The sequence below is a fragment of the Echinops telfairi genome, unplaced genomic scaffold (genome assembly GCF_000313985.2).
Source record: "Echinops telfairi isolate 266 unplaced genomic scaffold, ASM31398v2 ScPeMD7_6;HRSCAF=24_0, whole genome shotgun sequence".
NCBI classification, from domain to species: Eukaryota; Metazoa; Chordata; class Mammalia; order Afrosoricida; family Tenrecidae; genus Echinops; species Echinops telfairi.
In genome coordinates, this window is record NW_022103902.1 from 5250790 (window position 1) to 5267893 (window position 17104).

Below are 17104 nucleotides of genomic sequence, written 5' to 3' on the forward strand. Positions count from 1 at the left end.
CTAGTAACTTACCCTTGGTAACAGGGGAGGGAGGGGCGGGGGTGGCCGGAGGCAGGACTTGGGCCAGTAATAAAAAGAAACCCGAAGCTTAAATCCTGCTTTAAATGGCCCCGCTCCGATTTTCTGGGAGGTCGGTGGGTTCGGGGGAAAGGGAGGCAAACACTGCAGCCTTAAATGGAATTCATAACCAGGTTGGTGAGCCGTGGGTGGATTTCCACGACCTGCGATTCAGTTTCAGTTCTCAGTTCTGAACTGAACCTTTGAAGAGAAAAATGGCAGCCCCCCCTCCAAGAAAAAAACCCCAATAACTAGAATATTTCCTGGGAATCCCTCCATTTACCCCTGGGGACGCCCCCTGGCCTTGTCCTAGTGGCTTTCGCCTGGCAGCTGATCCGAACTGGTCCTCACAGGGCATTCTGCACGCTTGGGGTCACCTGACCGAGCAGCAGGTTCATTTCCTTCTATGACTTGAGGGTTTTTTTATAAACTTTTTATTTTTCTCCTTCAAGTTTTGATCTTCAAAGACGGTTACAAGTTGAATTCTTACCTCCTGTTAGTTGCCTTCTGTTGCTTCTTATCCTTTTCTTTCTTTTTTTTAATCAAAGAAAGGCTCGCTTCCTTTCTCATCTTTCATTCCTACACATCTCTTTAGTTGTTGGCAAGCGGAGGCCACAGAAAAGGTTTGAAAATCTGAGTCTCTCCCAGGACTTGGGGAAAGAGTGGCTGCAGCCCAGCTCCTGGCGCCACGATTACAAGTCTTGTGAGCTGCGGATGTATTTGTGTGCGCGCGCGGTTGGCTGGTGGTGAGTGGGGAGGGGTGGGGTGTGGGTGTGGATATATCCCTTCTTCTCCAGATCTCTTTATTAAAGTTGCTTGGTGGGGTCATGAGCTCACCTGCTGTCCTGAGGTAAGATAAAAGGCGTCTTTGATGAGTATTCACTCTACCTGGGACCTGACTGCTGAACCGGATTTAAAACAGGTGGGGATGGGGTGCCACCCACACACTCCCCGCCTCCGCCCTGCCGGCCCCCAGGAAGTATAAAGGGGAGAGCCCCTTGAGATTGGAATATTGTGGAGTTCACTTTCCACAATCCCACTGTCGGGTGGTGGAAAAGGAGCAGCTGGAGGCGCAGGTGATTTGAGAATGCAAAGATCAACAAATCCGTCGTTAGTTTTCAGTTTAACTCGCTGGCGACTTTGAGAGAGCAAGATCTCACGCATCTCCCACACCCTGGGCCAGGCGCCTGCCGCTGCCCTCGCATTGCCTTTTCAGTTGGGGCCACTTCTACGCTTTCCCTCCATAAACACATTGGACTTGGAAAGGGGCGAGGTTCCGCCTTCAGACGTCCTTAACAGGCGCTGTCCGTTGGGTCTCTCGGACCCTGGGTTTCCATCGGGGCTCGGAGTGAGCGTCTTCCGCCCACCCAGAGGAGGTGGCTCGCGTCGCCGCCTGCCGCAGCTGGGAGCGGGTCACATGCCTCCAACCCGTGGACCAGTGTCTTCCTTGACACGACCGCTCTTGCAAATGAGCTCAGCTCTCTTTTCTGTGTCGGTCTGTCTTAAAGGATTGTGCCGCTGTGAGGTGCCGGGTCCACACAGGGGCACAAGTCCTGAGAAGCCAGGGCGCCTCTCTCTGAGGCCTCTCTGCACATCCGAGCCCCTGGGGATGCGATGCCAGTGGCTGTCTCAATGCAAAGGACTAACTGACTTCCCCGCCTGGTGCCTTTTATTTCAGGAGCGGCGTCAATAGTGTGTGTTCAGATCTAGGAGACACAAAAAAACAACTTCAGTTTGTGAAACTGCCCCCGCCCTCCCCATACTTCCTCTTGTTTATTTGTGGTCTTTTGGCTTGTAGGCTTTAAGGAGTCCTTGATACTTGTTAGGCATGGCAGGCTACCTGTTTAAAGGAGAGGTGGGATCTATATGCATATCCAAGAAAACTGAATAAGGAGATAAAGGCAATGAAGTATGTGCTCAGCATCTGAGAGAGCGACAATCTCATTATTTTTGTAGAAAGAGCGTCAGCCTGTGGTGACATTTTGTATTGCTTTATAAAAGGCTTTCCTTGATTATTTACAGCTAGGAGGTGGGGCACAGCAGTTAACTATTTCTTCACTTAGGTCATCTGTGTGCACCCTTGCTTGGAATTTTTCTTAACTGATAATAAGGCTCATTCATGAGGTAAGCGCTCTTAGGGCTTTGTTTCAAGATTTGAAGTTTAAATCCTATCCCTATAGTTCAAGAGGCCTTGGGAATGTACCACCTTTTAATGATGTCATTTTCAGACCACCTAATGTGGGACTTTAGAAATGTATTAGTTTATGCACTACAAACTACACTGTAGTCAGTAAGTACTGCTTTATTCCTGTTTATCCAGTGGCAATGTACAATTTAATGGGATACTATTTGTAACAATCTGCTTTTGTAGATTTAGCCACAGCCTGTTCTACCTTGAAGCATTTGAGCAAACCAATGAATCTTTTCTGGTTAAAGCATTCTCATATCAAACGAAAAGGTGCACTAAGGGCCTATTCCCTGAGCTCGCTTCCAGTTTTAAAAAATATGTGTGCCAGAGAACATTTCCCATTTTATATTTCTACGGTTTCCAGACAGTGGAACCCACTTACTAAGTTGCCAGCATTTTTTAAATGTTTATAGATGGATTATAAATATCTTCTGCTTATCCTATCAAGTATAAATAGGATCAGAAAAAGCAGGGAGAGTGATGGATAAGAATTAGTCTCCTTGGGGGGAAAAGACAAAGAGCACAGAGGTGGGTAAGGTTTTTAGGTTTCAGAAAACCCCACTTAGTGTGGCCTAACCCTTCTGAAAGCCTGCCTTTACTTGTAGTTCATCCACAGCAAACGTAATTGGTAGAATAAGAAGTAAATGGTGGTGGATGTCAATGCATTCATGTGACAATACTTACAATGTACCTGCTAAAGTCATTTTTACACAAAGAAGTTGGTTTTCATCATGGCTATAATGCACTGTAGAAGGGAAGGTGAAAAACAAATGTTTTTCCTTTTATTTTTAAAAAATACTGGAATCTAAAGATTTGTATTACCCGATTCCTAACTATTTTTTAGAGAATTCACATTAGCCTAACTTTTGGTCAGGACCCAGCATTTCATTCTTTTGGCACATAGAGAGAATTAGAGTCTACTTTTGACTTTGAAGGAAAGCAGAAAACCCCTACTTTAATCATCAAGTGTTTTCATATCACTGGTGTTATTGAACACAGGATGCTTATGTTCTGTTTTCATGTATTCCTTTTAGGAATGTGGTGATCTTGGGACGGTTGACTTTCTGCTCCTTTCTATTTCTCATCTGTAAAATTTTGTCTGTGAAAAATGCATGGTTCTGATGGTACTTGACTTATAATAAATAAGTGATGAGATTAGTAATTCCCTTGGTCAGCATTTTGTGTTTTCAAATGAAACATAGTATATCAATCAAAGCATTTACTGTACTGTTAATAAAATACTACTCTGTAATATATCCCCCCACCTAATTGTCACCCTTTGGTATTATGGGGTATGTGTAGAGGTACTAATCACCAAGCCATTGGTTCGAAACCTCCCTGCAAGGGAGTCAATGAAGCTGTGTACTCAGGTAAAGAGTCAGAGCCCTGGAAGGCCAAAAAGGGGCAATTCAACTCTGTTCTGTGGAGTCACCATGATTCAGAATCAACTTCATGGCAGTAGGCTTGGCCATTTTATGAAGAGTAGGCACAACATATTTCTCTTAATCGTTTAGCTTCTTTGTCCTTCCATTTTTATTGCCACTAAACACACACTTTGCAAAACAGTACTACTTAAATTATAAGCATTTGCCAGGTAGTATTTTAAATGCTTTTACAATCATTTTGCCTCATTTTTCTTCTTTCTCTTATGGCTATTTATTTATCATAAAACATCATCAAAGAGTTCCAATTCCCTGCAGCTATTAACTCAAGTAGATGCATGCAATATATATCCCAACTATGCAAGATAACCACTTCGGGAAAACTATGATAAAATATTGATTCTGTGCCTCCGTGGATACATACAAACTAAAACTGAACTCTTACAATGTCAATTGTATTCTTCTTTGTTTGATTTTTACATAGATCTCATTTCTCAACAAGAATGCATGTAACATGGAGAGATGGGCTAACTTATTTGAACACTAAAGAATGTTTCCTTGGGAGTGATTAGTGATGAAATAACGTTTACTTGGTTATTACATTTGGACATCAGTCTTTAATTTTTTTTTCAACACACTAAAATGACCAATAACATGTCCATTTATACTTTTCAATACTTGAAAAAAAAGTCAGTGCACAATTTTCCTATGGAGAACAAAGTTGTGACTAAAATGTATATATTGTACTTAAGAAGAAGGCTCAATTCTATAGTGATGGTAGTATAAGGTATTGTATTATGATTTACTGATACATTCCTCCAGTTTTTTAAATTATTAAATGAAATGCCATATATATTTCAGATAGGACCACTTCCAAATGTGCTGTGGTATTCGGTAATTGTTTTATGCTAACCTATTATCACAGCCCATTATTGCCCTGTATGTTCCAAGAATGAAATTAGCTTTTAGTGCTTCCTCTTTTTTTTAATCCAGTCAGCTTTCAATTATCTATTTATCTAAAGAGGAAATCAGAAGTGTGCATACTCCAACACAGAATCTAATAGAAAGAGTATTTAATTTGATTCTAAGGTAAGGTACTTCAATGAACATGTTTGCATTTAGTTGTCGCAAGAATTCAAACTCTTTCAACATAATGAACCTAAGCTGTGTGTGTGTGTGTGTGTGTGTAGGGGGCAGGTGCGGTGGGGAGTGGTGATGGTAGCAGAGGTAAAAATAATGAAATTAGACAGATGCTCATTTCTCAGGCCTGTTGCCCTTTACCATCTTCATTTTTATTTTTTAACTCTTCTAAACTTAAAAGTTTATCCTATCAAGGTAACGAAAAACTTTGAACAAAGACGGAAAACATTCATGAGATGAGGTTATCAAGCAATCTTTGAAAATCATAGAAATACCTTGATGTTCCTATGCCCTATAGGAACTGGTATAGTCTTTCAGTTTTTGTCCAATTGCATTTTCATCTAGAGTCCTTTGTTTAGCTCTGCAAAATCACATTACCATCTTTTATTGAGGTTTTATCCTCACCCGTTAACTAGTTTTCTCAAATAAGTTTAAATTTCAACACTTTATGTATGAAATTTCATCACTGAATGGGTAGAGAAGCAACCATTTTTTCTTAATATGTGTTGGCTTGGCATACAAGTCAATTGATTCTTCTGCAGCCCATTCCCACTTCAACTTAATTAAAATGAACAAACAAAAACTTTGCTACTTCTGATTGGATTCTACAGTTACTTTCAACAGTGGAAACCAATTATATTAATATTAATATCCATCAAGCAGGGGCAAGTTTGGTCTTAAAAGAGACTTCATTTTTTGGTTACTTTCACTTCTTGAAAGTGATAACAATTGTGACAGTGCTAACAATTAATTTAAATACATTTTCATATTAAGACAACAACTAGCCCATTCAGGCAATATTTTCTTGAGATGGTAAATACCGAAGAATACCTCAGAAGTTTATGTAAGTAGATTTTTGTTCTTTTCATCTATAGAAATAGTTCTAGAGCATTTAACTTACCTTATTTGATCTTATTTGATCACTGATGCAAAACCAGCTTTGGAATGTCAATAATATCGCCAACAAATCCCATTAACATTCCCTTATTGCCTTCATATTCCCTTCTGGTACATTTGATTATATTTTGATTATTGAAACTAGTATGTTTTGCTTGGTTGACTGTGAGCCTTTAACATTGGCATTAAAATGCCACCTTTTATCTTATCGGTGTGTCCTTTGATCCTGTGAAGATCTGGACCTCTAGTAGCTGCTCTGCAGTTGTTCCCTTCGCATCCCATACTCTGCAACGAAAGCAAACAAGGTGCACTTTGTTTCTACCTCTCACTTGTGGGCCACCAATCAACATTCTCAAAGAGCTGGGTTAAAGAGGATGTAATTGCCTGGATGAGGGGGGAAAATTGACAATCAAAACCTGGAAAATCAGAATATGCACAACTGCCTACTGAGCAGGACGATTCAAGGGCCACCAAGAGAAACATTCACTCAGATTGTGAATTTATAAAGGAGGCTTATAGTGGTTCAACCTGGAGCCCTGGTGGCATAGTGGTTATAAGTTGGGCTGCCATCTGCAAGGCGAGGAGTTTGAAACCACCAACTGCTTCATGAGAGAAAGATGATTACAGCCTCAGACACTCACAGGGGCAATTCCACCCTGTCCCCTCCGGTCTCTGAGTCAGCATCCACCCCTTCACAGTGAGTTTGGTTTTTTGGGTGTATAGTGGTTAAGGGATTGACTGCTAACAGAAAGGTTGGTAGTTCTAATGTAGCTCTCTGCTTCATCAAAATGGATCGCTTTGGACACCCTTGTGTGAGTTAGTTCTACTCTGTCCTGTAGGGCTGCTATGAGTCGGCTGTCTAGGGAAGACCTACTTTCATTCTGATACTAAAAATCTTTCTAACAATGCTCATTCAGGACTTCTGTGAAGTCTTTCAGTACCTTGCAGGAGCTTCCCCCAAAGCTTTCTATATTCGAAGTTTCCCTGGTGTCAAGCAGAATTGGTGACCCAGCCTGAGGCATTCAGTAGTGTGATGAGAGCAGCGGGAGCCACACCTGATCAGTCTGCCTTGGTTTAGCTTTCTGTGTTTAGCTAAAACACAAGGACATGGTCCAAGGAGCCTACGCACACAAGATCAGATAGGAGATGCTATAGTTTGGGTGTCAGCATAGGACAGAATGAATGGGAGAGGCTCTCTGGCTACTCTGGAATCTTCTCAGTATCTTCCCAACTTAATTTCCTTAATAGTTCAACTATTTCTGAGTATATAAGTCACTTAACTGCCAGTCAAGGGAAGGAGGTTTTAAAGAATTCAAGCTGGTGTTTCTTAGTGTTTGAACTATGGAGTATCAATAGTTATTGATACTCTTGTAATAAATCAAAGAAGTCCTCTTATTTTATCATACAATAAATTTACAGTTTTAAAACAATTATTTATTTAATTCATTGTCCTCTGGGTTGGCAGTTTATGTCAATCCATTTTAGACAGTTGTCCGTCAGCATAGGCTGCTTGATTTTGGGCGGTTGTCCAGAATCTTGGCTGTTTTTCCTTCTCCAATGTGCTTGCCTAGGTTTGTTCTGTTAGAAAGCCAACAAGTCCAATATGTGTTCTTCTTTCTTTTTAGTAAAGTAGCATTTTAATGTGCTTGACATGAAAGGTTTCATAGCAAGGTTGTTTTCCAATCAATAATTGATACATAAGATTATTTCTGTGACCTTGGTTGGTCAGATTCATAGAGTTGGAAAATTGTCTCAACCTCTTGGATGGAAGAACTTGCAAAATCTCTTTTCCATAGTGCTGATAAACACTACAATCAATCAACCATTTAGAGTAATCATGTGGAGGGGTGGGGCGGGGTGTTTATGTGTATGATGGTGGCAAGGATTCCTCTTGCAGTTCCTTGGCCCCTGGCCACAATTTAACTGTCTTTTAGTTCCTTGAGCAAGAAAGATGGAACATTGAAGAGGCTCAATGTGTTTAATGATGATGCTGTATCTTATTGCTGTAACTTCAACTTCCTTGGAATAAAATCATAAACAATTCAAGATGTGTTTGGGATTGTGTGTATGTCTGTGTAAGCCTTTGCAATGAATTGGGCTGCTACACACAAGATCATCAGTTCGAAACCTCCTGCCACTCCCAGGGGGAAAGATGATGCAATCTACTCCTAGAAAAAGTTGTCGTCCAGGAAACGCACAGGGGCCATTCTCCCCTGCTCTGCACAGTCACTCTGAGTTGAAATCAACTTGATAGCAGTGAGATTTTATAAAAAGATTTTATGTGTTTGTACGAGAAAAAAATTGAGGGATTATAGGCATGAAGTTCATGGTTAGCTATCTAAAAAAACAAAACAAAACATGGATTTGACAAAATAAGAAGGTACCATAGAGGTTCATCTTGGTCAGTCCTCTTATTTGGCACTGGTTATAGGGTTACCTAAAAATAATAGCATATTAGGCACAATTCTCAGATATCAATATTTTTAGTGTTATTTCTACAAGGACTTATAGATTCAAGATTTGGAAACTGTAAAGAACCTTAAACTTACTTACATTCTTAAAAGTAAGCCATACAAAAATCAGAACTTCCTTGATCATTCAACGTGAAAGTCCTTTAAAAAGCTCATGGAAGATTAGAATTACAAGATGATGGACTTTTAAAAAAAGGTAATGGAATTTCCCCACAAACTTCTAATGTTCCTTGAATAAAACGGCATTTAAATAATATTTATTGAGCACCCATTTGTAGATAGCACTGTGACTGTTGCTGGGGAAACCACAATAAATTAGGTATTAGTCAAAACTCTATAACTCAAAGAAGTTATACTCTCTCTGAGAAGCAGACAGCAGCCAAACAATTACTTAATTACTTAACAAACTATTCACTAAGTGCTACAAGGACAAATAAAGGGGACTTAAAATCAGAATGGTCACACTTTGTTGGGGTTTAGAAAAAAATTAGGAATTCTCTTTTATGAAAGTGATGTTTGAGGTATGTGTGAAAGGATAATGTAGACAAAGAGGAGATGGGCTGAGGGGCTAACATGACTGAGGATGCTGAGATGGGGAGGACATGGTTCCTGAGTCTCACAGAGAAGAGGCACCTGTTCCTCCAAGGAAAACTGAAGTAGTTCTGAAAATTGTGTTAGAAAATAGGAGTTCATTGAGGTTGTTTAAGCACCTCTCTGTAATTTCCCTAATTTACCTCCCAGTCATGGGGTGTAGAAAAGGTTCTCTCTGATCTCATTCAAATATGCAAGCAAACAATTGCACACACACAGACACCCACAGTTCCTAAAACACATAAAGAAAAACAAAACAGTGGGAGTAGACATACCATTTTGGACATTCCCTTTTTCACTTGAAAAGTGAAAAGTAAGTGTATGTTAGAGATTTAGAGAATGTTAAATACTAGCACATATAGCTCTGTCCCATTAAAAAAAAAAATGGGTGCATTGGGTTTGTTGTCCTACAAGGAATTGAACCAATTCCCCCATTCTTGGGACTGTAGCTTCTAATCTGTCATGAATCTCAATGTGATTGTTGGTGTTTGGTGCTGCCGAGCCAGTTCCAACTCCGAGAGACAGACCCTAATACAACAGAAGGATGCCTAATGCATGTCCCTCGATTGTCCACATGCACCAGTTAGTTGGTAGAAGGACCCCTCTAAGTGAAACTGCTTGATCAGAGATGTGAATTTTTCATTTTAAAAGATATGCAAAAAATAACCTTGTAAGAGTCTGCTCCTCTAAAAATTCTCAACAAGACCATAGAGGAAGGTCTGTTCCTTACAATCTCCATAGTTCTGGACTATTTATGTAATTTTAACCAGACTATTAAGTTGGTTCTTATTCATTTAAAGCTTATGGGGAAATAATGAAGTATTTACATAATGTTCACACCCATTCACATGTACTGTAAATTGCTCTAGGCACCTAACTTTATTCATGAGGGAGGGCCATGGCACTGCTATTTGGTCCATTTTGATCTGCAGATGTTACTGTCATGATCAGTGACCAGAGCTACTACTTTGTTCTGTACACATAGGATGACTAACCTTTAGAACATGAACTAGAAAACTGTAAGCCATTTTTCTTCTGTTCTGGAAAGTGCATGCTGTGGGTCAGGTAGACTGAACTAAAACAATGGGTTTGGGGACAACAATGCATGAAGTCACTGCTGGTTTATTTCTCATCGTAAAGAGTGATTTCCAAATAGTTGTACATACTTACTATTGAGGCATACTATCTTGTGTGGGTGGTTTAAATAATGCCATTTTGTAGACTGCACATAAAAAATCTAAACAACTGCAATAATTTTTAGGTAAATCACCTTTTGAGTAATATGTTTGTTTTAGTAGGTTCATCAAAGTTATTTAAAAGCTGATTAAAATACTTACCTGGCAGGGGAGATACCATGATCACGAAGGTGGTTTTCCCAGGGCGAGGCTCACCCATTGCACTCTGGGTGTGCTGACCCCTGCGATTTCCCCAAATGTGGGAAACTCGACTGCATAATTTGTGGGAGTGGGGGACTGCGTTCACGTTATCCCCTGGGGAAAAAAAAGAAATAAAATAAAATACCATTGTTTGTAAATAATTTTTAAAAGCTAGTACCATTGGGCATGTTCCACTGCAATTTTTGTACCCTGTATGAAAAATAGCAGTGAATTATCTTTAACCACTTTTCTATGGACGACCATCCATAGTAAAAAGTATCTGAAATATTTTAAACAAGTATGCTGAAGGTACATTTTAAAAATAATGTTTATAGTGAAATTAACATTATTGCGTATAGTCTGTAATTTCAAAGGTAAAGCAGTTTCTTACAGGCGTTTCATGTTAAACTGTTCACACTGGTAGCAGGTATACTTTATCCTGCAAGCATATTCTTTGTCTCATGCGATGTATGACTTTGTAAGAATAGTGTTTATGTTGATAAGAAGACATAGACTTTATATTTTTACATAAAAATATAGTTCACAGTATGACTAGTGCTTTTGCTGTCAGGGTTGAGAGTAAAATGTGATGTGTATTTGGATTTACCCTGTTAAATTAATCTCCGACTCAACTGAACCTCAGTGAGTGCTGATCTAGTCCTTGAATAGAAAATTTCTTTCAGAAGTGCCTGTTTAGTATGAGACTAAATTGCTTTTCTTATCATACTTGAATGGCAAATGAGTATCCTCTTATTAAAACAAACCCTGCATCTACCTAGCTGTTTTTCTCTTTGCTGATGAAGAACTCCATCTCCTTTTTAAAATAAATGATAAAACAGTAAAAAAGAATAGACTTCCAGTCCCTTGGATGTTATTGTTTAGAAATGATCTAAAGCATATTGTTTGTTAGAAAGGACATTAGAAGTGCTTGAAAAGTGAATTTTTTGTAGACAGTATGGTTCTACCTTCATGACATTAAAAGAGAAAATGCATTCTCTACTTCATTTGTGTTGACGGTCAATGCTTGCAGACTTCACAAGATTCCATTACGTAACAGCTCAAGACCGTGGTGCTCGATTTGGTTTTTGGTTTTTGGTTTGGTTTTTAGCTCTTGTCCCAGTTTTCTCAGTTGTTAAATGAGAGTAACATTAATACTAGCTTTATTTGTTATTAATATCAAGAAGATAATGACACTATAGGATAGTAATTTTCTCAGTGCCTGGCACTTAAGTTCTCAACAAATACTTATCATTCCAAACCACATTTTTAGTAGCCATAATATTATAGATAGATAGATAGATTGATATAATTTCTCATAACAGAAGCATACGTGAAATTCCTCATTTTAAGGATTGAAAGATAGGTTTCAGGTTCAGCTGAATCAATTCTGGAGTTTCCATAACAAAATAGTAAAGCATATTCTATTCAGATGTTTCATAATCTCAATGGCTCCACAACTCCGAGCTTACTGCCATTAAGGCAATACGGACCCATAGCAACCCTACAGGACTGTGGTCCTCAACCTTCCTAACCCTTGAATACAGTTCCTCATGTGGTGGTGACCCCCAACCATAACATTATTTTCGTTGCTGTCATTTTGCTACTGTTATGAATCATGTCATGTCAATATCTGATCTGCAGGATGTATTTTCATTGGTACAAATTGAACATAATTAAAGTACAGCGATTCATCACAAAACAATATGTAATTCTATATTGTGAAATATTTATTTCTAAGTTTTGTCTTGAAGCGGGGTGTAGCATGGGTAGCAGTCTTTACGCTGGGTGCTCCTCTGTGGGCGTATCTGCATGTGGGCGGACCCGCCTGGAGACAATAGAGGAGCCATGTCTCGGTTCCTAAGATCATCAGAAATAGGTGTTTTCTGATGGTCTTAGGCGACCCCTGTGAAAGGGTCGTTCGACCCCCAAAAGTTGAGAACCGCTGCTATAGGACAACAGACTAGAAGAATTGCCCCCTGTGAGTTTCTAAGATCGTAAGTCTTCACCATAGTAGAGTCCTAATCTTTGCTCTGCCACGGAGTGACTGATGGCTTTGAACTGCTGACCTTGTGGTTAACAGACAAATGCATAGCCCACTGCACCGCCAAGCCTCAGGCATAAAATGTGTTATTTCATAAAATCTCTAAGGAAAAGAAAGGTCCCAGCTCTAAAATTATAGGGTCACATGCAATTTGCTATATTATTTTAACAATTGACATTATATTGTTTAGACAATTTGAAAAATAGTAAGCCTTTCAAAGAGCAAAGTGTTTCCAATTGTTATAATGTGGTAATTTTCATGATAAAATGATGCTTTAAAATACAAAGTACATTTTCTCAGCTATAATTCAATAGAAGGAGCTCCACTACTTCCCTTTAATGGACCACAGTAGGGTGCTTCTATTTATTATGATTTTCTAGTGAGCTCTAATTTAATAATGAATGTTATTAAAAGTTTTATTTTTAGTATTAAGATTAACATTTTAAGAAGTGAACACTGTCCCTTTTGTTAATAGGATTCAAAAATGCTCTTTCAAATAATAGATGTTTTAAAATCCCAAGTTTAAGTTCGTTTTGCATAATAAGTCACTAGAAAAATTAAAATGTATGCACTCTTGAGAGTCATACTTCACTCTAATATAGCAAGGCATCAAAGAGAAACATATTTTCCTGGTGATATAAAAATGCATGTTTCTGTATTAATTTTGTCGTAGCTACTGAATTAAAACTTTAATATTTGAATGGGAGAAAAAAAGTTACCTAATATCTTTAGATATTAAGATTCTAATGTAAGATTCATCTGCTTAGATTTTAAACCAAACTGCTATGGATTTCTACAGCCTATAGTCATTTTTTATTCTCTGTTTTTTCACCTAAATCTTCTCTTGATTTAGGTATCTCCCATGCAATCTTGAATCTAAGTTAACACCCATCACCATCTTTAATTTGCCCTTGGGTTTGGTTAGATAAATGTCTTGTTTTCTGGGTGTGTGCTTAAATTTAGAACTTTTCCCACTAAGCTATTAAAACATTTAAGTATTTTCAACAATGTAAGACAGCTCCTAAGAACATTTCTATATAAACAGTTTATCCCCACTGAATATGTGGCTCTGGTAAGTCATTTATCTTTTATAAAATTCATTTTTATTTTAAAAGTTTTGTAGGACTATACATGTGTACATTCCTTTTCTAAGCAGTGTTTTATTGTATACCAATGACTAAAGTAATAATGCAATCCATAGAATTACCCTACACCCCATGAGGAAGATTGATGTTGTATTCCAATATAATGATAATGTCTCTAAAGTGAACCAGGGACATATATAAGATGTGTGACGTACATAAGATGTGTGAGTGGACATTGAGCTTTCACTTCACCAGAGTCCTAATATAAGAAGAATTAATTTTTGTGTCATGGCCCTTCTCAGTACTTCTGAGGAGAACAATGAAGATATGAATGCTATAGCAAAGTGTACTGAAAAAATCAGATAGATGGTGCCTGACTATCAGAAAAAAACAGTGTCTGGGGTCCTAAATGCTTATCCGAAAACAAGCACCCGTCTAAAGCTATGTTCACATGAAAGAAGTACACCAGCCGGTGTGATCCAAAGGCGGAAAATAATAAAATCCGAACTGGGAGGCAGGAAAGGTACCAGAGCCGAAATCCTGAACGCGCAGTTTGTGAAATGCTGTGGATGACAGTGGAAGCCCCACATCCATTGGCAGGGTCCCTGTCTGGATGGAGTCTCCAGTGAGTTCCCACTGACCATCGTCTAGGAATGCGAATAGCCTTAATATTAGATAAAGAGCAGGGTAAAATGCATTTTAGCAGCCATACTTTGGTTGGAATGCAACACCTTGTCATTGGATCTCCTTTTGACCCGTATTTAATTTATTCTGGTTTTTTTTAAACTATTTTCTGCTTCTTTTTGATTGAGGTAGGTTTATTTCTATTTATTTTGACGTTGTCGCTGGGTCCTTTTTAAAAAATATAAATCATTTTACAGCTCTTATATCAATCAATGCGTCAATTGTATCAAGCACATTTGAACACACACATGCCTTTGTCTTTGCTTTGTGTTTTTCTGTATAGGGCAGTCAGGTTGGGTGGATCTATGAAGACAGTAACTGGTTTAATAAAATTACCTGGAGGCATAGAAGGGTAGGTTGAGGCAAAATGAAGAGTTAACAGTAATGGGTACAAGAAGGAAGAAAATGTTCCAAATTTGATTTGGGTGATGATTGTATAATCCTCTTAATATCATCAAACTATTGAATTGTATAATGTGTGAGATAGTTTATTGTGCCAGCCTGGCCAATAAACACAAGTGGGATTAACTGAAGGGCAGAGAGATAAATGGCTTGGTGGCCTCGCCTTTCTTGTCTCTTGTTCTTTGATCATTGGACCAGTGAGTGTGGGGCTGCCTTGCTTGTTCTGTGCCTCAATTTAAAGGCTACACTGCCTGCGGGACGCCTAGCCTGTGGACTGTGTCCCTGTAAGTTGAGGTTCCTTTAAGACAGCTCTGGAGCTGGGGTCTGGTGGTTGGTGACCTGGCTTGTGATTGGCTGCTGTGCTGACATAGCCTAGCTCTCTCTATAAATAGAGGAAGATCTGGCAGCAGACAAGACTTGAAGGACTGCTAGTCTCTCACAACTCTCTCTCACGGGAGTGAGTTGCACTGAGCCATTTGTAGTGCTTTATAGTTTAACTGTTCATTTCTTGTATTATATATTTATCTGTATATGATTTAACAGTTCATTGTTATATATCTAATTATCTTTATAAATAAATATATTAAATTATCAGCAATTTGGTTGTATCTCTCTAGAGAACCCTGTCTAACACAATGTGCTAGTTATATCTGAATAGAATTCTTTTTAAAGGCATTGTACTGTGATCTCTAAGATTTTAGCACTCAAGATTTATAAGATTTAAAACTATACTTTGATTTAGAAAAATAATATGGATATAAACCTGTTTAAACCTGCAATGATAAGAAATAATAATTGTCCCTTGAGGAAAATCTTTTTAAAAAGATTATTCCCATTTAAAAAATTAAAAATAGAAATAGTGTCTTGCTTTCGCTATGAAATTGCGTATGTATATACATGTGGTCTACTAACCTATTACTCAAATGCTAACAGTAAAGCATTGGCCTAGTGCTGGGCATATTTAAGAAATGCCAGCACAAACAGGTTTTAAGTATTTTACATTGAAATGATCATTTTACATTGAAATTGTCTCCCAGTTAAAGAAAGGCTGCCTTGGGGTTGAAGCATACAGTTTACTGATCAAGTTCAGATAGAACATTCATTAAAGTAAGTGTGTCATGGGGCTTACTTCCCGTTATGAGTTCGGGTTTGAAAATACGAGTTCTGAGGTCAAGCTATGGGTTTGAAATCTGTGGCCCCCCTTCCTAGCTGGGTCCTATCTATCTGACAAGTGGTTTAACAACTGGAATGCACTCATCTTTGAAATGGGGATCATAGAACCTATTTGATAGCCCCATGATGAAGTTTAAATAAACTGATAAATGTAAAATTATTACATAATATACATTCAATAAATATTCATGTTAAATAAGCATTAAATACTCTCAGCTAATCTTTTCTCCTGCCCCCAAAATGATTACATACCTAATTTACTGCTATTGCTACATCAAATAGGGAGGCCAAGGTTCAGAATTATAAATTGCCTGCTATCCCCCCTTTCCCTCCGGCCCCCTCCCTCTCCCCACCCACAACATTTTTTCCACTCAAGGTATGGAATACTGTTCCAATGGGCATACCCTTTATTGGACAAAGCCTCAAATATACCCAATTTATAGAACAAATAATTACCAAGCTTTAAGATTTTATCCATTAATTATTAGAATATTCATTGTGACACAGGCCACATTTGATAGTGAAACACCATTGCCTTGCAATACCACGGTCGATAAATGCAATTTAAAAGTAAATTTATAACCCAAAAGCAAGCACACGCAGACTGCAATTCAGTGTCTGAGAGCATGTTGTTCTTTCAGGTCATTAATGTAAGTAGGGCAGGGGTAACTTAGGAGTTGGAGTGTGTGTGTCCTTAGAACACAAGCTCAGAGTAAAACGGAGCCCAGTGATAGTCTTTTTGTGGTTTGGTTGGTGTTGGTTCCGACACTATCTTTGAGATTTGAAAAAAAAAAAAAAACCTATTCTGAAGAGTTTCCCAGACTTTGGTCTTGCCCTTCCTTTAATCTCTTCCCTCTGTCAACGGTGATATAAATTTAGTAGAATCATTTCACTGTTCCCCACTGCAGTCCGGATAAAATACAAACTCGGAGTCTAACATTTAAAGTCCTTAACCATTCTCAACACAACCTTGCTTGCACTTCCATGATCTAGCCACGCGTGGAGGAATACCTGGCCCATCTCCGCCCGGCTTGTTTCCATGTCATCGTTTTATCCTAGAAGACTCTCATTGTAACTCCCCTGTCAACCTGTCTTTACTTGAATTGCTCATATTTTCATAGAGCACAGCTTAAATACAAAATGCTCCAGAATTTATTTCCTCAAAAATGTTAAGCTCTTATTGCCTACTAATTTTTTTCTCTCTTGATTAGTGTATCTTGGTGCTTCTGAGAGGCAAGGGCTAGTTTTGTACCCATTGTCTCGTGATATGTATGTAGTGTTTCTAGAGTACACGGAATATTTGAATACATGCAACACTCACATTAGAATTATTCATTATTAATGTGGCCTATTTAAAACAGCAACATACAGTTTATATATACATAATAAATATATACAGTGAACCCTCGCCACTTCGCGGCTTCACTCTATCGCGGTTTTTGCGTAACAGCGCATGCTCTGTCATTACTGCCACTTATTGGCTCATACTGTACACGCTTGATGCCATAAATAATATAATAAATAATAAATGATAATTGTAACGTCCAAAATGTTTTACTGTATTTTCCCTTTTTCGTTTAATAAATTGGGTAATACGAGTGTAATGGTGACTAAAGG

General features: G+C 38.5%; 1 non-coding gene across 1 annotated transcript; it reads left to right on the plus strand.

Annotated features, from left to right (window-relative positions):
• The first annotated feature begins 10055 nt into the window (after window positions 1-10055).
• Window positions 10056-10219, plus strand: LOC115868077. Its single transcript, XR_004045399.1, has one exon. It is a non-coding gene; the product is annotated as a U1 spliceosomal RNA (small nuclear RNA).
• Window positions 10220-17104: the final 6885 nt, after the last annotated feature.